The sequence below is a fragment of the Arachis ipaensis genome, chromosome B01 (assembly GCF_000816755.2).
Source record: "Arachis ipaensis cultivar K30076 chromosome B01, Araip1.1, whole genome shotgun sequence".
In the NCBI taxonomy this organism is placed as follows: Eukaryota; Viridiplantae; Streptophyta; class Magnoliopsida; order Fabales; family Fabaceae; genus Arachis; species Arachis ipaensis.
The window spans coordinates 101,149,871-101,176,106 of NC_029785.2; the positions used below are offsets into that span (position 1 = coordinate 101,149,871).

General features: G+C 39.4%; 3 long non-coding RNA genes across 3 annotated transcripts; 1 reads left to right on the forward strand and 2 right to left on the reverse strand.

Annotated features, from left to right (window-relative positions):
- LOC110271714 lies at positions 4,897 to 5,729 on the reverse strand. The gene is made up of 3 exons (XR_002362314.1): positions 5,501 to 5,729; positions 5,074 to 5,184; positions 4,897 to 4,931 (listed from the first exon to the last, which is right to left on the reverse strand). It is a non-coding gene; the product is annotated as an uncharacterized LOC110271714 (long non-coding RNA).
- Positions 5,750 to 22,572, forward strand: LOC110271715. Its single transcript, XR_002362315.1, has 3 exons — positions 5,750 to 5,871; positions 9,179 to 9,183; positions 22,562 to 22,572. It is a non-coding gene; the product is annotated as an uncharacterized LOC110271715 (long non-coding RNA).
- On the reverse strand, positions 5,772 to 6,840 carry LOC107632446. The gene is made up of 2 exons (XR_002362311.1): positions 6,638 to 6,840; positions 5,772 to 5,858 (listed from the first exon to the last, which is right to left on the reverse strand). It is a non-coding gene; the product is annotated as an uncharacterized LOC107632446 (long non-coding RNA).

Sequence of the window (26,236 nt, forward strand, 5' to 3'; positions counted from 1 at the left end):
ACTGCTCTTACCCAGAGTATATGTGAAATGACCAACCTACTGAAACAGATGCAGTTAAATCAACAACAAGCACATAAAGCTTAGCCTCCCCTACCACTACAAAGCCAACAGTTGGTTCCACAAAGAGTATGCGGGATCTGTGCTGATTATAGTTATTATACTGATGAATGTCTGTAACTCCAACAGGAAGACAACACTGTGGCAGCCACTCATAACTTCTGTGACCGCCCAAATCAAGGATACAATCAACAAGGCGGCAACTACAACCAAGGTGGAAACTATAACCAAGGATGGTAAGACAAATCCAACCAAGGTTGGAGGGACAGCTATAATAGAGGAGGCAGACATAACAATGGAAACCAGAGGTGGAATAACAACAACAGACAGCAGAATCAGAACCAGCCTTACAGAGCACCTCACCTAAGACAGTCCCAAGGACCCCATCACAACCAACAACAAGTTCCCCAGATCACATATCCTAATTCCTCATCAAATGATGAGATGTTTCGTTCTCTTGCACAAGGACAACAAGATATGCAGACACAGCTAAACTTTACTTTAAATGGTCTGACTGCCACTTTACAAGCTCTCGCCTCCCGAATAGATTCATTACCTAATTCCACACATCAACCTTCAAGCTCCAGTGGAATTCCTTCTCACCCCTACCTAATCCCAAAGGCGGCATCAATGCCATTACTTTGAGGTCCGGAACCACACTGCAAGAGAGGAACCATGAGGAGCCAAGCCTACCAGAACACACCCCAACTAAGAATGTAATAGAAGTGGAAGATGCTGAAGAGGAAGAGGACGTACAAGACATAGTTGAAGAAGAAGCAGTTCAACCATAGAATGAAGCACCAAAGGATGCAGAGGCTACAAGTAATGCCCTTCCTATCCCATTTCCACAACTTGCAAGAAAGCCCAGAAAGCAGATGGAACTTGATCCCAAAATGGTAGAAATATTCAAAAAGGTTGAGGTAATTGTTCCCCTTTTTGATGTCATTTAACGGGTACCTAAATACGCAAAGTTTCTAAAAAATTTGTGCATACATAAAGATAAAATTAATAAATTAGAAACTATTCCTTTAGGTACTTCTATATCTGCTTTAATGGGAGATATACCTGAAAAATGTAGTGATCTAGGTCCATGTATGGTTAACTGTACCATAGGAGGTGTAATATTTTCTGACTGCATGTGTGATTTAGGAGCGTGTGTTAGTATAATGCCATTATTTATATATGATACTTTGAGGATCCCTCCCTTAAAAAGGTCGGCAACTCGTTTTGTGTTAGCAGATAAAAGCATTATTACAGTAGTTAGAATTGCTGAAGATGTATTAGTAAGCATTAAGGGGCTCACATTTCCTATTGACTTCTATATCCTGGAAATGCCCCCTAATGACTCAGGAAGACCATCATCAATCCTGCTTGGAAGACCATTCCTGAAGACTTCAAAGTTCAAGCTGGATGCATTCTCAGGAACTTACTCCTTTGAGATAGATGGAAGAACAGTGAGTTTCAGTTTAAATGAAGCTATGAAGCACCATCCGGAAGATCATTCTATCTTCCAGTGCGACATTATTGATGAAACTGTAGCTGAAGTTCACCAAGAAGAAATAGAAGAGAAGCACATGGAGCAAGGTCCAAGTGTGGGGACACCCTCTAAACATAATGAAGACCCTTTGCCATTATCACTAGCCCTAAATGATCCAGAGCCTAGCCAAGAGCCTAAATCAGAATTGAAGCCCCTTCCTCCACACCTCAAGTATGCTTACCTTGAGGATAATAAGAAATTTCCAGTTATCATTGCAAGGGAACTCACTTCTCAACAAGAAGAGCAACTGCTCAGTGTGCTGAGAAAACATAAGAAAGCAATTGGATGGAGCTAGGCGGATATAGTAGGCATCAGTTCCCAAGTTTGTGAGCATAGAATATTCTTAGAAGAGGAAGCAAAGCCTGTCCGTCAGTCTCAAAGAAGATTGAATCCCACCATCTTAGAAGTTGTCAAGAAAGAATTAACCAGACTACTTGAAGCAGATATCATTTACCCCGTCTCAGATAGTAAATGGGTCAGTCCAGTACAAGAGGTGCCCAAGAAGTCTGTAGTCACAACAATAAAGAATGAGCATGGAGAGCTCCTGACAACTAGAGTGCAGAATTCATGGAGAGTTTGCATTGACTATAGGCGTCTCAACCAAGCCACTCGCAAGGATCATTACCCCTTGACATTCATTGATAAGATGCTTGATCGCCTGTCAGGTAAATCCCATTACTGCTTTTTAGACGGTTATACAGGCTACTTTCAAATTCATATAGCTCCTGAAGATCAGGAGAAGACCACTTTTACTTGTCCCTTTGGAACATATGCATATAAGAGAATGCCTTTTGGCTTATGTAATGCACCTGCTACTTTCCAAAGATGCATGATGAGTATCTTTTCAGATCTTATTGAAGACTGTATGGAAGTTTTTATGGATGATTTTAGCGTATATGGTGATTCATTTAGCCTTTACTTGGATAGTTTATCTAGAGTATTAGACAGGTGTGTTAGTACAAACCTTGTGTTAATTTTGAGAAATGTCACTTTATGGTAAAACAAGGAATTGTACTAGGACATGTTGTGTCTAATACTGGTATTTCTATAGATCCAGCAAAGGTAGATGTCATTTCTAGTTTACCTTACCCCTCCTCTGTGAGGGAAGTCCGTTCGTTCCTTGGCCATGCAGGTTTTTACAGGAGATTCATTAAGGACTTCAGTAAGGTAGCATTGCCTTTATCCATATTGCTGCAGAAAGATATTGAGTTCGAGTTCAGTGAAGATTGTATGCAAGCGTTTGATAAGCTGAAGATCGCCCTGACTCAAGCTCCAGTTGTGAGAGGACCAGACTGGAGCTATCCATTTGAAATTATGTGTGATGCTTCCAACCATGCAGTAGGAGCGGCGCTGGCTCACCGCAAAGGTAAGGATCCTTTTGTAATTGCTTATGCGTCTAAGACTTTAGATGCTGCTCAATCTAGTTACACTACTACTGAAAAAGAGCTTCTTGCTATTGTTTTTGCTCTGGATAAATTCCGAGCCTATTTTCTTGGTACTAAGGTAGTAGTGTACTCAGACCATGCAGCTCTAAAATATTTATTAGCTAAAAAGGAGTCCAAACCAAGGCTAATACATTGGATACTGCTGCTGCAAGAATTTGATTTAGAAATTAAGGATAGGAGTGGTAACCAGAATTTAGTGGCAGACCACTTGAGTCGCCTTGAGCACATTAAGGATGACTCTACTCCTATAATTGATACTTTCCCATTCGATAGCTTACATGCAATATCCAAAGTAGTTCCTTGGTATGCACCTGTAGCTAATTATCTAGTTAGCCACACTTTTCCTCCAAATTTCACTAAGCATCAAAGAGATAAGCTGAAAAGCGAGTCCAAATATTATATATAGGATGACCCATATTTATGGAGGTGTGGTGCTGACCAGGTAATTAAACGGTGTGTGCCTCAATTAGAATTCCAGTCCATCTTAGAGGCTTGCCACTCATCTGAGAGTCACAACTAGAAAATGAATTAATACAAACAGATTTACAGACAGATTTAGTCTTTATTACAGACGAATTTTTGGTTACCGACGAAATTACCGACGAATTTTGTCCCTCTGTAAAAGCCCCGTCAGAAATTATTTACCGACGGATTTTTACCAGTTACCGACGGATTTTCCCTCTATAAATTCTCCATCCATTTCCCGAAGAGGACGAACTTTCTGACGGATTTTCTGTCTGTAATTACAGATGGATTTCCCGACGAATTTTCTGTCTGTAATTACAGACGGATTTTCTGACGGATTTTTCGTCTGTAATTATAGACGGATTTTCCGACAGATTTTCTGTCTATAATTACAGATGGATTTTCAAACGGATTTTCCGTCTGTAATTACAGACAGATTTTCCAACAGATTTTTCGTCTGTAATTTGAACTTTGGAAAATCATCTCACACTCTGATTACAGACAGAAAATCCGTCTGTAAATCCGTCAGTAAGTTAAAATATAATTTTTTTTAGATTTTTTCATTGCAAAATAAACTTATTTTCATACAAAATAAATATAAATTTAATACAAATTTTTATCTAATTTGTATTTGAATATTTATATTATTTCAAAAAATAAACAAATTCATCGTATTATCAAATTAAAAGAAAAGTATTATAAACAAACAAGTCAATATAATTCAAAACACAAACAAATTGATACATCAACTATAATTCAAAACAAATACCATTGAAAAAAAGAAAATATGTAAAATCTGTACCGTGACATACACTAATGGTGTAAAAAACAATCTGCTCTTGTAGCTAACCACTATCAGAATTGCCTAAATATAAACATAAACCTAGTCTAAAATTAAGGCCAAACTGAGTTAAAGTTGTTCAATTCTTCTAAGATCCATTCAATGTTTTCTCTTTCTCCTGGCGACTTGTTCAATTCTTCTAAGATCCAAACTGCATAAGCCAAACAATTTTCAATTAAAAATCATAATCCATTTGTAGGAGATCAGATAAACATATTATAAAAAGAGAAATAGGTTCAAATTTTGAAAGTCAAATAATTTCCAAGACAATTGCAGTTCACAATAATTCAACCTATGTAAAAACAGTGTTATAACTAAAGCAGTAAAGTACCACAAATAAAACAATTAAAAAAATGAATAAACATATTACCAATAAATTCTTACACATTGTGCAATAACTGTGACATGTTCCATTTGTAGTTCTCTTACAATGCATGTCTGTGCTAAATGATATTTACTAGATTAGACAAGGGTATTAAGTTTAGTAATCATGATTTGGAATTAAGGAGCTATAGACATTACCTAATGGATAAAACGAATCGGTTAGATTAAAGTCAATAGATGGATTGTCTTCTGTAAGCCCAGCCTACACCAATGAACCAAAAAGCATCACTCAAAGAAGAAATATAAATGTGAAGAAGAAAAAAAAAGAACCAGAATCTTTATAACTTAATCATTAGGATGAGAAAACAGATAGATAAAAACGATACAATATGAATTTTATAGACCTGAAAAATTTGGTGAAGCAAGGTTCCAGTCAATGCTGCAGTAGAATACTCATTGCATTTTAGCCTCTCATCTAAGACAGTTCTCCTAAGGCAACCAAAACTGCCAGCAACCTGGAAGTTAGCAATAAACACAAATATGAGCAAGCACACAAATATTTCTCTGAATATAGGGGCATTCACCTCAGATAATTAAAACTGAAAGGGCTTTAAATACGCCATAGGATAAAATAAATAAATAAATACACCAAAACAATTGAACATGGAAATAAATTGATAGACCCAGAATATAAGGATCAATAATTTCTTATATGAAGGAAAATCTTGTAACATGAGAGCTGCTTAATTGGAGATTGTAAGACACCAAATAAATTTTGACTAAATAATAATATGGCATAGTAAATTTAGGAGGAAATCAAAAGATAACTACCCTTGTTCCAGACAGCAGAATATCTGGGTGCACAATCAAGAAATTATTTTCATGGCCTATATCACAACTTCAGAGTAGCTCAGAGTAATTGGATTGGTGTCAAAATCCACACTTTGTTCTGGATTTATCCTTTTCAAGCCTAATTTACTCATTGAAGGTAGAGCTTTTGCAGAAGCCTTGGGAGTTGGTGAAGTAAGCAATTCGTCAACCTTGTCATATTTATCCCGAAAAGTCTGCAAACTTCATTGTGTCTTGGGGCTGGATGCTGACAGGAGTCTGCTTCTTCATAGGAGCATGTTTTTTGTTTCCCACCTTGACATCATTGGAGTTGGAGCTTTGACCCGTCTGTCCCAACTTCCTACTTGAACCAAGTACATTCTTCTGCTGTCTTGAATCTTGAACCAAGTACATTTTTCCAAAGCATTACCTCTAGCCTGAAATGAAAGAACAACTCGATTAAGATAAAAAAAAAACTATAAAATACTGCACAAAATGAACCACTCTCTATGTGACGTTAAGATGAGTAAGTTCAGTGCAGAATGAGTCAAACTTAAAGCTGATATCAAAATCTCTATTCTGAAATTCTGTGTTTTGTTTCTGGTAACTGTCTCAAGAACAAAAATCAGAGATAGAAATACACTGATTCCAAACTTGAACCACTCTCACAAGCCAAGAAAGGATAAAAGAAAACACAGCTGATTAAGTTTAAAGCATACCTTATCAAACACAAGCTTATCAAACAAAGGTGCTGCTTTGTATTATGGAAGACCCTTCTCTAGATTTCTCAACTTGCTGTTGTTAGAGTCAAGATTAGTTTACATATGAATTGGTAATTAAAACTGTCAAAGAGATTAATTAGTGATAAAAAAATACTAGCTATATGCATAATGAAACAATGGTAGTTTGGAATATATATATATATTAACTAGTGGTAAAACATACTAGTTATATGCATAATGAAACAATGTGGCAAGAACAGGTTGAATATGGTGGGAGGTATGAAACATGCTAAAATGGTAAAGAGTAGAGTTCTGAAACCAGATTGCTAATGGACACACATGTCAGAATGCCAATAATAAAACAATTTTGCTGCTTTTTTACAACCAATTTTGCTATGCAATGAAACCATACACTTACCATCAAACTGCTCAAAGAGATCCTTGCTGTTCTTTGCCACATCTTCCTCTACTGCAACACGAGCAGAATTGATCTCCATGTCATGTTGTTCATTGCTATTAGAAGCATTACTGTACACAAGTGATTGATATTGCATCAATTGATCACAAAAGTATTAGTTTAAGAGCGGATTACGACTGAATGAAGCACATTTTCAATAAGCATGGGCATAAAATAGGACATATTATTTGGGAAATAAAAACTAGGACATATTATTTGAAAACAATTAAAGATATTTAAGTGAATAAAAAAAACAAATAAACAAAATTTCGTGCTCACAGCCTCACACTCACTCCACACACAGATGAGTAGAGATTAGAGAAGTTTCTGCACAGACACAAGAATCCAGTGTGACTTTGATACCACAAATCTCCAGTTTCTTGGGAAGCAACTAATACAATCCATTAACTTTTTCCTCACATGAAGTAAGAAGCCTTCTCATAAGATAATAGTTTCTCAATTCTGGCATTCTAATGATCACTTCATGAGTTACCTAACATGATTCCTTACATTGGGAGAACCCTTTAATTTGTTTGGTTCATAGAAACCACCATACATCATTGTCAGCAATGACTACTAAGCCTTTTGGTGATTAATAGTTGTAAATAAGCATACAGCTAAGAAGGTTCTGAGTACAGACATTTTTAAATGTATCAAACAGTAAGGGTTTTGCAAGTTGATGTGGACTCATTATCTCAATTGGTAAAAATATGGTTTTAGAAGAAACTAGTATGATTTTACTCCTTATAAATCAGATTACAAAGAAATAATTTCAAATACAAATACAGTAGTTCAGGGAGTGAAAATTTAGAGAGAGAACCAACCCAGGCTACAAGCAAGCAGAAGGCAATAGGATTATTACTCAATAGCTGATAGAGCTTATTTGTCTGCATAAACAGGATTATTACTCAACAGCTCAGAAAGACAAAAATGTACAACTGAACAATGGCAATAGCCAAACAAAGAACCGAACTTGCGAAATTTCCATTCAATTGAACCATCAGTGCCATTTTTACTAATGCAAAAAGTTAATTACCTCAACTTCCTTCATGCAAGAAGTAGCCTTCTAAACCTGCTCACTCTCCCAGCCTTCGATGATAGCATTTTTTCTCTTGAATCTGTTGTTAATCTTTGCAATCTTATTGTTCTGCCATGCTGATATCTTGGCATTAACCTCCTCCTTCTTCACCCTTTGCACTGAAACCTCTTCAACTACTTGATGATGATGATGTTTATGTTGATGTTGATGTTGATGATGGCCACTACTAGAAGCTGCACCACCACTACTAGAATATAAACTCATGAACCTGCACCACCACTACTAGAACCTGCACCACTGCTGTTAGGCTCTGATTCCACCTTCTATGGGTTAATTCTAGTTCAGATTTTGGTAGGGTTTTTATGATTTAGGAAAATTTGAAGTGGTTTATGAGTTGGAAAAAGAAAAGATTATGTTAACAAAAAAGAAGAAAAAGAAATTCATAGATCAGATCAAGCTATCATAGATCGGAAAACCTAGCTAAGAATATATGTCACAGAAAACATGGAAACTTGAATATATGGATACAATAGTTGTTGAAAAGATAACTTGTGTGGCAGAGAGAGCACTGCGACGATGGCGATGAAGGGGGCAGACGTGCGACGAAAGCGGCAGAGAGGGCTCTGCAACGATGTGACGAAGGGAGCTACGCGATGCCAATGGCGCCGGAGGGGCTCGTGCGATGCGACCGGCACCGACAGCAGAAGAAAGAAGAAGTAGCTCATTGACGCCTTGACAGAGAGAGGAGAAGCTCGTTTGATAATGTGTGGTGTGAATAGAGCTCAATAGGGTGGGGATTTAACTCAATATTACCGACGAAAAATTTTAAATTACAGACGGATTTTTTGTCTGTAATAATTTAATAAACTGTAGTGTTTTGTCCATTTAATTACAGACGGATTTTCTGTCTGTAATCATTTTTCACGAAAAAATTAATTTTGCCGACAAAATTACAGACAGATTCTTTTTTCCGTCTGTAATTTATGCTAATTCATTTTTTTTGTTTTCCGAAAAAAATCCCTCTGAAATTCCGTCTGTATTTCCATGGGATAAAATCCGTCGGAAATATCCGTCTATAATAACTAATTTTCTAGTAGTGAGTGGAGGATATTTTGGCCCTCAAAGAACAGCTAGAAAAATTCTAGACTATGGATTCTGGTGGCCTACTCCTTTTAAAGACGCTGCTGAATTTTGTAAATCTTGTTCCCCTTGCCAAAGGTTTGGTAATATATCCAAAAGGGATGAGATGCCTCAATAGATTATGCTTTTCTGTGAAATTTTTTATGTTTGGGGCATTGACTTCATGGGTCCATTTCCAAATTCTAATGGTTATTTTTATATACTGTTAGCTGTAGATTATGTTTCTAAATGGGTGGAAGCAATTCCTACCCGTACTGATGATGCTAACACTATTGTTTCCTTTGTTAGAAACCATATTATTTGTCGCTTTAGATCACCACGAGCAATCGTGAGCGATCAAGGCACTCACTTTTGTAACAGGAGACTAACAGGATTACTGAAGAAGCATGGGATAGTTCACAAAGTAGCAACAGCTTACCACCCCCAGACCAATAGGCAAGCAGAAGTCTCTAACAGAGAAATTAAGCATATTCTGGAGAAGATAGTAAAACCTCATAGAAAGGACTGGAGTGCACTCTGGGCATATAGAACAGCGTACAAGACACCCATTGGGATGAGCCCCTTCCGCTTGGTATACGAAAAGGCTTGCCACCTTCCAGTGGAGGTGGAACACAAGGCTTTCTGGGCTGTGAGGGAGTGCAACATGAATTTTGAGGAAGCTGGTGCTGAAAGGAAGCTGCAACTAGCAGAACTGGAGAACCTTCGCCTAGAAGCATATGACAACTCCAGGAGATACAATGAAAAGATGAAGGCTATCCATGACAAGCACATAAAAAGGAGAGAATTTAGACCAGAAGAGTTAGTTCTTCTTTATAACTCCAGACTAAGGCTCATACCAGGTAAACTGAGATCAAGATGGGAAGGTCCATATAGAGTAGAGAAGGCAGAGCCATATGGAGTTTTTCACCTGCGTCATCCTTCTAGCTCCAAATTCTTAAAGGTCAATGGACATTGCCTAAAGCTCTAACATGGAGAAAAAATTAAGGATCACAAAGAACTAGAGGTTTTCCTCTTGGAAGACCCACCAACAGAAGTAGAATGAGTCTGAAGAGCATCCAACTTAAGGACGTAAAAGCAAAGTGCTAGGTAGGAGACAACCCACCATGGTATGATCATTCCGTTTCAGTCTTAGTTTTATTTTACTTTATTCTAATTAATTTTTGTTAATGACTCTTCTCATAATCTCTGCATATAGATGCATATAGCCTACATTCGTATTTGCATACTGCACAAAAAAAAAGAAAAAAAAAGAGAGTACGCGACGCGTAAGCGTCGCTGATGCGTCCGCGTCATAGGTGCGTTCTGAAGAAAAGAGAATTGAACAGAAAGTCACGTAAAAGCGTGGCTGGAGGCGTGCCTTAGGCACAAATATGCCCACGCAACCGCGTCAACGACGCGTCCGCGTCATTCTGTAAAAGAGCCTCCCACACGACCGCGTCACCCACGCGACCACGTGGCCCTATAAAATCGACGTAAAGAGTTGTATGGAAGAGAGTTATGATGGAGCTGGGCTGGAATGATGCTGGAAGCACAAGCCCTATCACGCGAACGCGTGCCCCACACCTCCGCGTCATTTCTAAAATATGGCCATGCACGCGACTGCGTCACCCACGCGAACGCGTCACCCTAAATTTTGGCAAAATACACTTTAAAACAGAGAGTCGCGTGAACGCACGGCTGCACTCGCGCAAATAGCACAAATCAGGCCACACGATCGCGTGACCCACGCGTCCGTGCCACCTAAAAAATATCGTACACCACGCGTCCGCGTCACATGCGGCGTACAGATTATCCAGATCAGCCAAATATCTTATCTTTTCTTCCCCCAAATCCTAATTTTTCTTTTTCCTTCTTATTTTTTTCTTCCCCCTTCTTCCTTCTCTATTCTTTCTCACTTTTACTTTCTCCTCCCTTATTTTTCACATCCATTCTCAAGGTTCTTTTCTTTCTTTCATTCTTTACTTTTTACTTTTCCATTATTACTTTTATTTATGTTTATGTTTTCTTCTTCTTCTTCTTCTTTTCACTTTCATTATCTATATTTTCTTTTCTTTCTATGTCTTTTTATTCCTTTAATTGGTGTTAGAAATTTAATTAGGTGATTATTTACTTTTTTATTTTGCTTGTGAGCTATTGTGAAATTGTTTGACAATTAATATTACTTCTTAAAGGGTTGCTCTCATGTTCAATTTAATACTTTCAATAACATATTTACCATGCATGCTATGTGTTTGTGAGAAAACTCGTATGGAATTATGCATTATTTTAAATTTTTCTATTCTATTACTCTAATGCCTGTTTTTCACAAAACCCCTTTTATATTTTATTCATTAAATATAATTGTCAATACAAACAGGTTGTTAGTTTGAAAGGGTTGGTAATCTAAGTTGGACATTGAATGCTTGATCTATGCTACTCATGCCTTTGCCAGCATGCCAATAAACATCTTGCATTTAATTGCCATCACACGCACTTGCTATATTACCTCTGATGAACTTCTCACATGTAGTCTAGACCATGTGTTAACGACATCCTTCTTTACCGTGCATTGATTATCACCCATAATATTCGCTCCCTTGCTCAAACCCTTAGCTTTACATATTACTTTTTCTTCCCTTTTCAGGATGGCCACCAAGAAAGGTAAAGAGAAAGCTACTCCCAAACCACCAGCAAGGAGAGGAACAAAAAGAGCATTAGTGGCGGAGCTATCTTCAACAGCGGTAAAACCCTCAACAAAACGAATCAAGAGGATCATCAAGGTCGATGAAAAAGAGAAAGCCCTTCCAGCAAAGGACACTGCGTGGTTCACTAACCGCTACTGTGAGCAAATGTTCCCCATCCTGGCTGAAAGGAATTATAACAATGAGTACCTTCTTATCCTCCTGACTAACATTGCTAAATTTGTTGATCCCCGCATCGAGCGAAGACAATGGGGATTCCTACGGAGACAGCCATGGCAGGTTAACCTTTCATGGGTAGTTGAATTCTACTCTAATTTTCACATGCCAACCATGCAGTCTGTCTATGTCCGTCAGAAGCAAGTCCCTATAACAGAAGAAGCCATTCAGAGATCTTTAGATTTTCCCCCTGCTCCAGAAGGATTGGACGCATTCCAAGAAGCCTCATTCAAACGCCAGACATACTAATTTGACTGGGACACCGTTCTCAGAGTTATAGCACAACCTGGCAGCATATGGATCTACGAATACCATCGATCCCGACCTAAGGGCATATTGGCTTCAACACTCACCTTGGAGGCTCGAATATGGGCACAGATCATGCCCCATTACATCTTTCCGAGCACTCATGAGTCCTTCTTCACTGCAGACATGACTGTTTTACTCTGGTGTATCCTTACAGACCAGTACCTCAATTTACCAAGACACATACGGCATGCTATGGGACACGTACAGATCGCGGGCAACTTACCTTTCCCCGCCTTGATTTCAGATCTAGTCTCAGTAGCCAGAGTCTCCTACAGAGCTGGGGACACCAAGGCTATGATTCCACGAGATGATCAATACGTCCCTAACGGGAAGTATATCAGACCTCCAGCAGCCATTATCAACCGGAGCACAGAACCAATAGAAGATATCCCTTCTTCTTCCACATCACAAGCACCTTCAACAAACCAACTGCTCTATCAGATACTTGAGAGGCTAGACCGGCTTGACCGGAAAGGAAAGCAAAGAGAGCACCGTAACAAGCGCAGATTTACATACCTCAAGGAGCTACTTGTTGGTAACCACCCTCCTAAAGAAGACCCAGACACCCCGGACTCCACTTCATTTACCAGCACAGGGAGCTATGACGGTCCCGATGGTGGAGATGCTGCTACCAGCCCCCTTTTGTTCCCTACAGATGGCACCGAGGACGGTGCAAAGCTTTAAGTGTGGGGAGGTCGGTCAGTACCTGACTTCCGGAGGTAATTTCTTTTCCTTAAACACCAATAAATTAGGATATTTAGTTAATTTTTCTTTTGTTTAGGATAGGATAAATAGCATAGTAATAGGTTAATTGCATGCGTGTTCTATTTGGTTAGAAAATAATAAGTTTCTTTTTAAGACCCTATTTTTGAATAATTTCACTAATTTAAATCAAAATTTTTATGTTAAAACTTGTTAGAAGTTGTAATTGGAACATAGTTTAACAAGCTAAAGAACACACAACCTGTGAGACTTGAGCCTAATGACATGGTTACATTATTTAACCATAAATATTATTCTTGTGTGTTTGCTTCTCTATGATTGTAATCTTTATTTTGTTCCATCCTATATGTCCAATGTTTAATGTGTTATATGCATGCATATGATTGAGGCCATTAATTGTTTTAGCTCACTTATCCCAAAATAGCCTATCCTTCTATTTAACCTTGTTAGCCACTTTGAGCCTTTTAATCCCGTTTGTTCTATATTTTACCACATTACTAGCCTTAAGCGGAAAAACAAGTAATACCCCAAATTGAATCTTTGGTTAGCTTAAGATAGAAAGTGTGTGTCAATTGAGTATGGGAAGATTGTGGGAACATGGGTTAATAAGGGAATGTGTCATGATAAAATAATGAGAATTTGGGTACCTACTCATGTGAAACTAGAAAAATTAAAAATCCATGTGCATTGATAAGCTATGTTTATTTTCCTAGTTAAAAAAAACCCAAAAATATTCAAATAATTAAGTAATTAAATAAGGGGACAAATTTATCCCAATGCTAAGTTAAGTTAATGAAAAGATCAATGCATAAGTGATAAAAATTAAAAAAAAAAGTTAATGCATGAGTATGTAATGCAAAAGTGAGAATTCTGGGTAGCTAGACATGAATTTAAAGTATATAGAATGTGTATATAGGTAAGAGCTTAGGTTAATCAAGTATTCAATTTATAGCTCACTTAACCACATATATCCTCACCCTTACCTTAGCCCCATTACAACCTTGAAAAGACCTCATGATGTTTGCATTGGTACATTAAATATTGTTGATTGGTTAGGTGAAAAACAAAGTTTAGAAAGCATGATTAAAGAAGGATAGAGTGATTACCCTATACACTAGAGTTACTAGAGTGCATATACACCATCAGTGAGGGTTCAGTGCTTAATTCTATGTTCCCTGCTTTCATGAGCTGTCTTCTTACAATTTTACCTATTTTTACTATATAATTTGAATTAGTGGAATTTGATTTATGTTTGTCTTGAAGAACTTATTTACTTTTAACTAAGTAGACAAGAAACATATAGTTGCATTCATATATATAGGTTGCATTGCATTGCATGAGTCTTACATTTCCCTACTCATTTATTTTATCTCCTTAAACTAAGCATGAGGACATGCTAATGTCTAAGTGTGGGGAGGTTGATAAACCATTATTTTATGATTTATATTGTGTTTAATTGAGTGGTTTTTATCAATTCTCTACCTACTTATTCATATGATTTGCATGATTTTACAATTCCTTCCTAGTTAAGTTCTATGGTTGAAATCTTGCTTCTTAGAGATATTTTATTTGTGTATTTTAATTCTCCTTTATACCATTCGATGCCGTGATCCTTATGTTAAGTATTTCAGGCTTTATAGGACAGGAATGACTTAGAGAATGGAGAGGAAGCTTGCAAAAATGGAAGGAACACAAGAAACTAACGAGATGACCAGCGAACAGCGACGCGAGCGCGTGCCTTACGCTAACGCATGGAATGGAGAAAATCGCAGTGATGCGAGCGCGTGCCTGACGCGAATGCATGGATTGGAGTCTGCACGAATGACGCGAACGCGTGGACGATGCGTACGCGTGACAAGGAAAATAGTTGAATGACGCGAATGCGTGAATGACGCGTACGCGTGACATGCGCGATCTGCAGAAATAATAGAATACGCTGGGGGCGATTTCGGGCCGCATTTTGACCCAGTTTTTAGCCCAGAAACACAGAATAAAGCCAGGGAACATGCAGAGACTCAACACGCATCCATACACATTGAGATACATTGATATTAGGATTACTTTTTGATGCCAGGGTATTTTGGCCAGTTTTACTGACCTTTTCTTTACTGTTTTAGGATAGTTTCATGCATTTTCTTAGTTAATAAGCAAGTTTTGGGTAGATAATCACTTACATCTTGATTCAAGCAAACATTGTGAATTTCATGTGATTTTATGAGAATTATGCATGAATTGAATGACAAATTGGATAATGCATGTCTCATAACTTGGATTAGAGCTTTGATGCACTTTATTTGCTTGATTTTAGGACAAAGGAAGCAAGGAAGAGCCACATTAGCAGCCACGTTAGTCCAATTAACGTGACCACTAACGTGGAATAGGAAAATTCTTGCAACGTTAATGAAAAAAGTGATTGCCAATAACGCCTTCGAAACCATCATGGCCCACGTTAATTGCCACGTTAACTACATTAACGTGGAGAGAAAGAGAGCTCCAGCGTTAGTGGTAAAAGTGAATACCACTAACGCTCCAAATTAGCAATTAGCCACGTTAAGAGTCACGTTAACTCAGTTAACATGAACTCTAATGTGGAAAGGAAGACAAAGCCAACGTTAGTGACACTCACCTTTGTCACTAACGTTGGACTAAGCCCAATTGGCCACGTTAAGAGTCACGTTAACTACATTAACGTGAACTCTAACGGGGGAGGAGCAAGGAATCGCCAACGTTAGTGACACTCACCTTTGTCACTAACGTTGGACCAAGCCACTATGAGCCACGTTAGTTGCCACGTTAATTGCATTAACGTGGAAGCTAATGTAAAGGAAAGAAATGATGAGCCAACGTTAGTGACACTCACCTTTGTCACTAACGTTGGAGATGGCAATCACCACCACGTTAATGGCCACGTTAAGACAATTAACGTGAGGAACTAACGTGAGAAGGGGCGTTTGGAGCGTTAGTGACAAAGGTAAGTGTCACTAAAACTGCTTCAACTCAAGATTCAAAGGCCTATATCCAAAGACTTGAAGAGCCAACTAGAAGATCAGAAGAGTAGTATATATAGGAGTAGTTTTGAACTAGAGAAGAAACCTTGGGAAGCTTTTGGGCATTGAGAATCACTCTCTGTATAATTTTACTTTCTCTGCAACTTCTAGTTTTTACTTTCATAATGTATTTTCCATCTTTGCTTTCCATTCCCAGAGCTATGAACGACTAAACCCCTTTCATTGGGTTAGGGAGTGATAAACCACTATTTTATGGTTTATATTGTGTTTAATTGTGTGGTTTTATCATGATCCTTACCCACTTATTCATTAATTTAGCATGCATTTATATTTCCTTCCTGAAATTATTACATGATTGAAAACGGCTTCCTAGAGACTTTTAATTATGCATTTTAATTCTCTTTTATTCCATTCGATGATGTGATCTGTGTGTTAAGCGTTTTAGGCTTTATAAAGCATGAATGAGTTGGAGATTAGAAAGGAAGCTAGCAAAATGGAAGGAACACAAGAAATTGAGGAGATAACCAGCGAGAAGTAACGCGGCCGCAGGGCTCACGCGACCGCGCGAAAGAGGAGAAATCACAGTGACGCGGCCGCATGACTCATGCGACCGCGCGGATTGGAAAAGCACAAGCGACGCGGAGGCGTGGACGACACGAACGCGTGGTAGGGAAAAACGCGAATGATGCGTCCGCATGGATGACGCGATCGCATGATATGCGTGATCTACATAATCTGCAGAATTCGCTGGGGGCGATTTTGGACCCTATTTTGACCCAGTTTTCGGCCCAGAACAGCAGACTAGAGCCAGAGAACATTTAGAAACCAAAGACAACATTCATTCTACAGAGTTTTAGTTTTGAGATCTTGTTTTTACTCCTCCCCTAGATTTTCTCTCTAGACATTCATAGTTCTTAGGAATTACTTTTCGATTGCTCTTTGCATTGGGACACTGAGAAGAGTTATTACCTCATCAAGACTTCGTCATTATAGTTCGTTTTCTTTACTTGGCTTACTCTTCCATGTTCTTTGCTTTGTTTAATTTTACCATTGGAATATCTTTTTGGATTATTTAATATAAGGATTATCTTTATTTTTTTAATTAATTATTTTAATTTTTATTTACAATGTCTTTCTTTAATTCCTTTTCATATGCTATGAATTTTATATTCACAATGAGCGAGTAGTTCCCTAACTTGATGGGGAGTTGATTGAAGGGAACCCTTGAGTTGGAAAGCTTAAAAGAAATATTGTAATTGGGTTTATGGTTGGATTGCCTTCTAGTCACTAACACCAATCTCTTTTAATTAAGTGGATTGCAACTTGTGAACAGACGTAGCATTCCAACTTGTTTGACTTTCTCTTACCTAGTAAAGGATAACTAAACAGGACAACTTTTAATTGTCAATTAATCTTGAGAGTATTCCAACTATAATAGGGATTCCAACTAATCAACTCCCAATCAAGGCTTTTATTTACATTATTCAAATTCTCCAATTTAATTTCCTACTTACTCAACTCAAACCGTTTTGAAAACCTCTGATTAATAAAATAGCACACTTTTCTGCAACTCGTTGGGAGACGACCTGGGATTCATACTCCCAGTATTTTAATTTTAAATTTCTATGACACCTTTCTAAATTGATAAGTGGATTTCTGGCGAGTTAAGAACTATACTTGCAACGTATATATTTTAACAATTTTTAATTTGCCAATTTCTGCTACCATCAATTTTTGGCGCCGTTGCCGGGGAGTTGCAATAGAGTGCTAAAGTTATTAATTAGAATTTATTTATTTGCATTTTATTTTATTTTGCTACTATGAGCTGCATGTTTTTTCGTCAAATGACGCGTTCACTTCCTGATCCAAGCTTGCCAATATTCGATCCTGAAATTGAAAGGACTATCTCACGAATAAGGCGAGCTCAGCATCGGTTAGTCCTCTCTGAGGGCGGATCTGAAATGTCAGTTGAAGAAAAAACCAGCCCCCGTTCTACTGATTCGGTTGATTCACGTGCAGACGATATGGTAGAACCTAGGAGAATTACTATCCAGGAGGAAGGAGCCCCTGATTTTACAATGCAACTGTTTCAAGCGCATCACCCAGCGGTGGCTACAGATTTTGAAATAAAGACCGCACTGCTCAATTTGATGCCCAAGTTTCATGGCTTACCTGCTCAAGAGCCTATCAAGCACCTGAGAGATTTCCAAGCAGCCTGTTCTACTGTCAGGCGTGATGGTGCAGATGAAACTTCAATTTTGCTGAAAGCTTTCCCGTTTTCTCTTGAGAGAAAAGCAAGAGAGTGGTACTACACTCAACCCCTAGCAAATGTATCCAACTGGGATACACTCAGAAAAGAATTTTTGGAAAAATTATTTCCATCTGAAGTTACTAATAAACTGAGGAAAGACATTTCCACGATTGTTCAAGATGACAACAAGACTCTCTTTGAATACTGGGAACGCTTCAATAATCTTCTGGAAGCATGCCCCCACCACATGATTGACAAGATTGTGTTACTCAGCTATATCACACAGGGCATGAGGCCCCAAGATAAGACCACATTGGAAAGTGCTAGCAATGGGTCTATGAAGAAGTACAAGACCACTGATGAGGCATGGCAATTGATCAGCGACTTAGCTGAATCTACTAGGAACCACAGGCAGAAACAAGGCCGTTCAAAAGTCGTCGCAGAAGTATCCTCTAGCAGAGAGACTGCTGCTCTAGCTCAGAGTATCTGTGAAATGACCAACTTGCTGAAGCAGATGCAATTGAATCAACAAGTTCAGCAAGCTCAACCTCCTCCACCACAGCAAAGCCAACAGTTAGTCCCACAGAGAGTTTGCAGAATTTGTGCTGATTATAGCCATTATACTGATGAATGCTCGCAGCTCCAACAGGAAGACAACATGGTGGCATCCACTCATAACTTCTATGACCGCCCCAACCAAGGGTACAATCAAGGTGGAAATCATAACCATGGATGGCAAGACAATTCTAACCAGAATTGGAAGGACAACAATAACAGAGGAGGCAGAGACAATCAGGGAAATCAGAGGTGGAATAATAACAACAACAGGCAGCAGAACCAACCTTATAGAGCACCTCACCTGAGGCAATCCCAAGGACCACAGAATACCCAACAGCAGACCTCTCAAATTACTTATCCTTCTTCATCTCCTAATGATGAGTTACTACAATCTATTGATAGGAGACAACAGGCCATGGAAAACAACCTTAGTGCCACTCTAAATGGTCTGACCTCTGCTGTACAAGCTCTCGCCTCACAGATTGGATCAATGAATAACCCCAGTAACCAACATTTGAGCTCCACTGGAATTCTCTCTCAACCATTACCCAATCTAAAGGGAGGCATTAATGCCATCACCCTAAGGTCTAGAACCACACTGCAGAAGAGGAATCAGGAGGAGCCAAGCCCACCAGAACACGCCTCAGCTGAAGAGGTAGTAGAAATAGAAGATGTTAAAGAAGAAGAGGACATACAGGACATAGCTGCAAAAGAAGAAGCCCAACCATAGGAGGAAGCACCAAAAGGCACAGACACTGTAGAAAACACCTTTCCCATTCCATTTTCACAACATGCAAGGAAGCCCAGGAAGCAGCTGGAACCCGATCCTAAAATGGTAGAGATATTCAAAAAGGTTGAGGTAATTGTTCCTCTTTTTGATGTTATTCAACAGGTACCTAAATATGCAAAGTTTCTAAAAGATTTATGTATACATAAAGACAAAATTAATGAATTAGAAACTATTCCTTTAGGTAGTTCCATATCTGCTTTAATGGGAGGACTACCTGAAAAGTGTAGTGACCTAGGTCCTTGTATAGTTAGTTGTACTATTGGTGGTGTAGTAATTTATGATTGCATGTGTGATTTAGGAGCATGTGTTAGTATAATACCTTTGTCTATATATGATATTTTGAGGCTCCCTCCCTTAGCAGCTCGTTTTGTGTTAGCAGATAAAAGCATTATTACAGTGGCTGGAGTTGCTGAAGATGTTTTGGTGAACATTAAAGGGCTTACATTTCCCACTGATTTTTATATCTTGGAGATGCCCCATAATGACTCAGATAAGCCATCATCAATCCTACTTGGAAGACCATTCCTGAAGACATCAAAATTCAAATTGGATGCTTTTTCAGGAACATACTCTTTTGAAATAGATGGCCGAATAGTAATCTTCAATCTAAATGGAGTCATAAACAACCCTCCAGAAGATCATTCTATCTTCCAGTGTGATGTCATAGATGAAACTGTAGCTGAAGTTCACAAGGAAGAGTTAGAAGAGAGGCACACTGGACAAGGTCCAAGTGTTAGGACCCTCTTAACTGACAATGAGGGCACTTCGGCATTTTCACAAGCTCCAGACAATCCAGAGCCTGCCCATGATCAGAAGTTGGAATTAAAACCTCTTCCTCCACATCTCAAATATGCTTATCTTGAAGATGAGCAGAAGTTTCTAGTTATCATTGCAAGGGAACTCACTTCTCAATAAGAAGAGCAGTTACTTGATGTACTGAGGAGGCATAAGAAGGCAATTGGGTGGAGTTTGGCAGACATAGTAGGCATCAACCCTCAAGTATGTGAGGACAGAATATTTTTAGAAGAGGGAATGAGACTTGCCCGTCAACCCCAAAGAAGATTGAATCCCACTATCCTGGAAGTCGTCAAAAAGGAAGTGACCAGACTGTTGGAAGCAGGTATCATCTATCCCATTTCAGACAGTGAATGGGTTAGCCCAGTACAAGTGGTGCCCAAGAAGTCTGGAGTCACTACAGTGAAGAATGAGCATGGAGAGCTCATAGCAACTAGAGTTCAGAGCGCTTGGAGAGTCTGCATTGATTACAGGCGTCTCAACCAAACCACCCGTAAGGATCACTACCCACTTCCATTCATTGATCAAATGCTGGATCGCCTGTCAGGTAAATCACATTATTGCTTTTTAGATGGTTACACAGGTTATTTCCAGATTCATATAGCTCCTGAGGATCAGGAAAAGACCACTTTTACATATCCTTTTGGGACTTATGCTTACAAGAGAATGCCCTTTGGCTTGTGCAATGCACCAGCTACTTTTTAAAGGTGCATGATGAGTCTTTTCTCTGATCTTATTGAAGACTGTATGGAGGTTTTTATGGACAATTTTAGCGTTTATGGTGATTCTTTTAGCCTTTGCTTAGATGGATTATCTAGAGTATTAGATAGATGTGTTAATACAAACCTTGTATTAAATTTTGAAAAATGTCACTTTATGGTAAAACAAGGGATTGTACTAGGACATGTGGTATCTAATAATGGAATTTCTGTAGACCCAGCAAAGGTGAATGTTATTTCGAGTTTACCTTACCCCTCCTCTGTGAGGGAGGTCCGTTTATTCCTTGGCCATGCAGGTTTTTACAGGAGATTCATAAAGGACTTCAGTAAGGTAGCACTCCCCTTGTCCAGATTACTACAGAAAGATATTGAGTTCGAGTTCAGTGAGGATTGCACACAAGCGTTTGATAAGCTGAAGACCGCCCTGACTCAAGCTCCAATTGTGAGAGGACCAGACTGGAGCCAGCCGTTTGAAATCATGTGCGATGCTTCCAACCATGCAGTAGGAGCAGCGGTAGCTCAGCGTGAAGGTAAGGATCCTTTTGTTATAGCTTATGCGTCTAAGACTTTAGACGCTGCCCAGTCCAATTATACTACTACTGAGAAAGAGCTTCTTGCTATTGTTTTTGCTCTGGATAAATTCCGAGCTTATTTACTTGGTACTAGAGTAGTAGTGTATTCGGACCATGCAGCTTTAAAGTATCTATTAGCTAAAAAGGAGTCCAAACCAAGGCTTATACGTTGGATACTGTTATTACAAGAATTTGATTTAGAAATAAAAGATAGAAGTGGTAACCAGAATTTAGTGGCAGACCACTTGAGTCGCCTTGAGCACGTTAAGGATGATTCTACTCCTATAGATGATAATTTTCCATTTGATAACATGTAAGCAGTATCTGAGGTAGTCCCTTGGTATGCACCTGTAGCTAATTATCTAGTTAGCCGCACATTTCCTCCAAACTTTTCTAAGCATCAAAGAGACAAGCTGAAAAGCGAGTCTAAATATTATATATGGGATGCCCTATATTTATGGAGATGTGGCGCTGATCAGGTAATTAGACAGTGTGTGCCTCAATCAGAATTCCAGTTTATTTTAGAGGACTGTCACTCATCTGAGAGTGGAGGACATTTTGGCCCTCAAAGAACAGCAAGAAATATCTTAGACTGTGGATTCTGGTGGCCTACTCTTTTTAGAGACGCTGCCGAGTTTTGTAAATCTTGTCTCCCATGCCAAAAATTTGGTAATATATCCAGGAGGGATGAAATGCCTCAAAAAATTATGCTTTTCTGTGAAATTTTTGATGTTTGGGGCATTGACTTCATGGGTCCATTTTCAAATTCTAATGGTTATTTTTATATATTGTTAGCAGTGGATTACGTTTCCAAATGGGTGGAAGCAATTCCTACCCACACTGATGATGTTAACACTATTGTTTCCTTTGTGAGAAACCATATTATTTGTCGCTTTGGATCACCACGGGCAATCGTGAGCGATCAAGGCACCCATTTTTGTAACAGGAGACTAACAGGATTAATGAAGAAGCATGGGATAATTCATAAGGATGCGACAGCATACCATCCTCAGACCAATGGGCAAGCCGAGGTGTCAAACAGAGAGATAAAGCGTATCTTGCAGAAGATAGTCAAACCTCATAGAAAAGACTGGAGCACCAGGCTACAAGATGCACTCTGGGCATATAGGACAACATACAAAACACCCATTGGGATGAGTCCTTTCCGCTTAGTTTATGGAAAAGCTTGCCATCTCCCAGTTGAAGTAGAGCACAGAGCCTTTTGGGCAGTCAAGAAGTGCAACATGGGAATTGAGAAAGCCAGAGCTGAAAGGAAGTTACAACTGCAAGAACTGGAGAGCCTTCGCCTAGAAACTTATGAGAACTCAAGACTATACAAGGAGAAGATGAAGGCTGTACATGATCAGCACATCAAGAAAAAAGAGTTCCAACCTGGAAATTTAGTCCTCCTTTACAAATCTCGACTGAGGCTCATGCCAGGTAAGTTGCGATCAAGATGGGAAGGTCCATACAGAGTAGAGAAGGCCAAACCGTACGGAGTTTATCACCTAAGTCATCCTTCAAGTTCTAAACTTATCAAAGTTAATGGACAACGCCTGAAGCTATACCATGGCGAGAATATGCAGAAAAATAAGGAGCTTGAGATCTTCCTCTTGGAAGATCCCTACATAGCAGAAGATTGAGCTAGTGGAGCGTCCAACTTACGGACGTTAAAGCAAAGTGCTAGGTGGGAGACAACCCACCATGGTATGATCGTTCTTTTCTTTATTTTTAGTTTTTCTATTCAATAACTCTTCTCTTTATTAGTACATTTCGTGTATCTGCATTTGCATATTCTTATTATTTCTAAAAAAAAAAAAGTGTCACGCGACGCGACCGCACCAGCGACGCGTCCGCGTCGCAAGGAGAGGGGAGAAAATAAAAACGAACAGAGAGTCACGCTGGAGCGTGGCTGGAGGCGTGCCAGTGGCACAAATCGTCCCACGCGACTGCGTCACCGACGCGTCCGCGTCACATGGGAATAATGGCCTCCTACGCGACCGCGTGACCCACGCGGCCGCGTGCCCTGATTTTCGACGTAAAAAGGGTGCACAACGAATTATTGTGCACGAGTGGTGCTGGATTGGTGCTGAACGCACAATTCTATCCACGCGGACGCATGGCTCACGCGTCCGCGTCCTTCCCTTCTGAAGCCCACTCACGCGATCGCATGCCCTACGCGATCGCGTCACCCCAAATTTGGCAAATATATCAATTCGAACAGAGAGTTGTGCAGGCGCGAAGCTACACTCGCGCCAAAAGCACAACATGGGTCAGGCGACCGCGTGATCAACGCGACCGCGTCACCTTACTTGAAGCGCCATCGCGCGAATGCGTGCCCCACGCGGCCGCGTCGCCTGCGCCGCACAGCTCAAACTTAATTGCCAAAATATCTTATCTTCCCCTTCTCCAAATCCTAATTTCTCTTTTCCCTCCTTATTTCTTCCTTTTCCCTTCTTCCTTCTATCTCCCCTTTCTCTCTCTCTCTCTTTCACCTCCATTAACAAGGTTTTATTTTCTTCTTCCCTCTTTCCTTTTCTATCATTCTTCTTATTTTATATGTTATTTTCTTTTCTTTCCTTTTTCTTTTCATTATCCATATTTTCTTTCTTCTTCTTTCCTTTTTACATGGTGTTAGAATTTTATTCACGTCATTATTCCTCATTATATGCTTGTGGATTGTTGCACTTGTTTGACAATTATATATTAATTTTTAAAGGATTCCTTGCATGTTCACTTTAATACTTTCTATACCTTATCTACCATGCATGCTATGTGTTTGTGAAAAAGCCCATATGGCATTATACACTTCTCTATGTTATTCTACTATTCAATGCTGCTTTTCATAAACTCCCTTTACTATTGTATTAATTGAAAATAATTGTCAATATAAATGTGATGGTTTGTTACGAGTGATGCTTGATCTATGCTACTCATGCCCTTTTCCGGCATGCCAATAAACACCTTGCATTCACTTGTCATTATATGCACTAGCTATTTTCCATTGATGACTTTTCACATGTACTCATGAGAATGTGTTAATGTCAGTTACCTCCTAATATACATCCATCACCACCTTTTCTGTTCTCTTTCTTGCTATATATCTCTTTGAATTTAATTTACTTTCTCTTCCCTTTTCAGGATGGCCACTAAGAAATGAAAAGAGAAAGCTACTCCCAAACCACCAGCAAGAAGAGGAACTAAAAGAGCACTAGTGGCAGAGCCTTCTTCAACTGCAGTCAAGCCCTCAACAAAAAGAGTTAAGAGGATCATAAAGGTTGATGAAAAGGTGAAAGCCTTTCAAGCAAAGGACACTGCGCGATTTCCCAATCGCTACTGTGAGCAGATGTTCCCCATCCTGGCTGAAAGGAGCTACAACAACGAACACCTTCTTATCCTCCCGCCCAATATTGCTACTTTTGTTGAGCCACAAATTAAACGAAGACAATGGGGTTTCCTACAGAGACAACCAAGGTAGGTCAATCTTTCTTGGGTAGTTGAGTTCTACTCTAACTTCTACCTGCCTACCCTGCAGTCTGTCTTTGTCCATCAGAAGCAAGTTCCCATTATAGAAGAGGCCATTCAAAAAGCTTTAGGTCTTCCCCCTATTCAAAAGGATTGGACGCCTTTCAAGAAGCCGCACTCAAGTGCCAGATGTTCCAATTTGATTGGGAAGCTGTTCTCAGAGTTATCGCACTACCTAGCAGCCGTTGGATCTACGGATACCATCGTACCCGTCCTAAGGGAATATCGGCTTCAGCACTTACCTTGGAGGCTCGCGTATGGGCACAGATCATGTCCCATTACGTCTTTTCGAGAACTCACGAGTCCTCCTTCACTGCGGACATGGCCGTTCTACTATGGTGCATCCTTACAGACCAACCTCTGAATCTACCAAGACATATCCGGAATGCCATGGGACACGTCCAAATTGCGGGTAACGTACCTTTTCCCGCCTTGGTCTCAGATCTTGTCTCAGCAGCCGGAGTCTCTTACAGAGCTGGGGACACCAAAGCCATGCTTCCATGGGATGATCAGTATGTCCCTAACGAGAAATACCTCAGACCTCCAGCAGCCACTACAAGCCTTCCTACTGCACCGATTGAAGATATTCCTTCTTCAACAGCACAAGCACCTACAACAGACGAACTGCTCCAGCAGATAATTGAAAGGTTGGATCAGCAAGAACAGAAAGCAAAGTTAAGAGAGCGCCGTAACGAGCGCCGATTCAAACACCTCAAGGAGCTACTCAAGGGACACTTCAAGGACTCAGACACCCCGGACTCCACTTCCTTTACCAGCACAGGGAGCCATGATGGTCCCGACTGTGGAGATACTGCTACCAGCCCACCCCTGTTCCTGATAGATGGCACCGAGGACGGTGCAAAGCCTTAAGTGTGGGGAGGTCGGTCAGTACCTGACTTTCGGAGGTAATTTCTCTTCCCTAGCACCAATAAATTAGGATATCTTAGTTAGATTTTCTTTCTTTTATAGAATAGGATAAATTGCATAGTAATAGGTTAGTTGCATGCATGCTCTAGTTGATTATAAAAACAATAAGTTTCTTCTAAGACTCTATCTTTGGAACAAAATTTCACTAATTTTTAAAATTTTTTTATGATAAATCTGCTTGAAGATGTATTTGGAACATGATTTTTGAGCTAAAGACTACACAACCTGTGAAGATTTGAGCCTTTATGCATGGTTACATTATTTAACCATAAATATTTTATTCTTGTGTGTTTACTTCTCTATGATT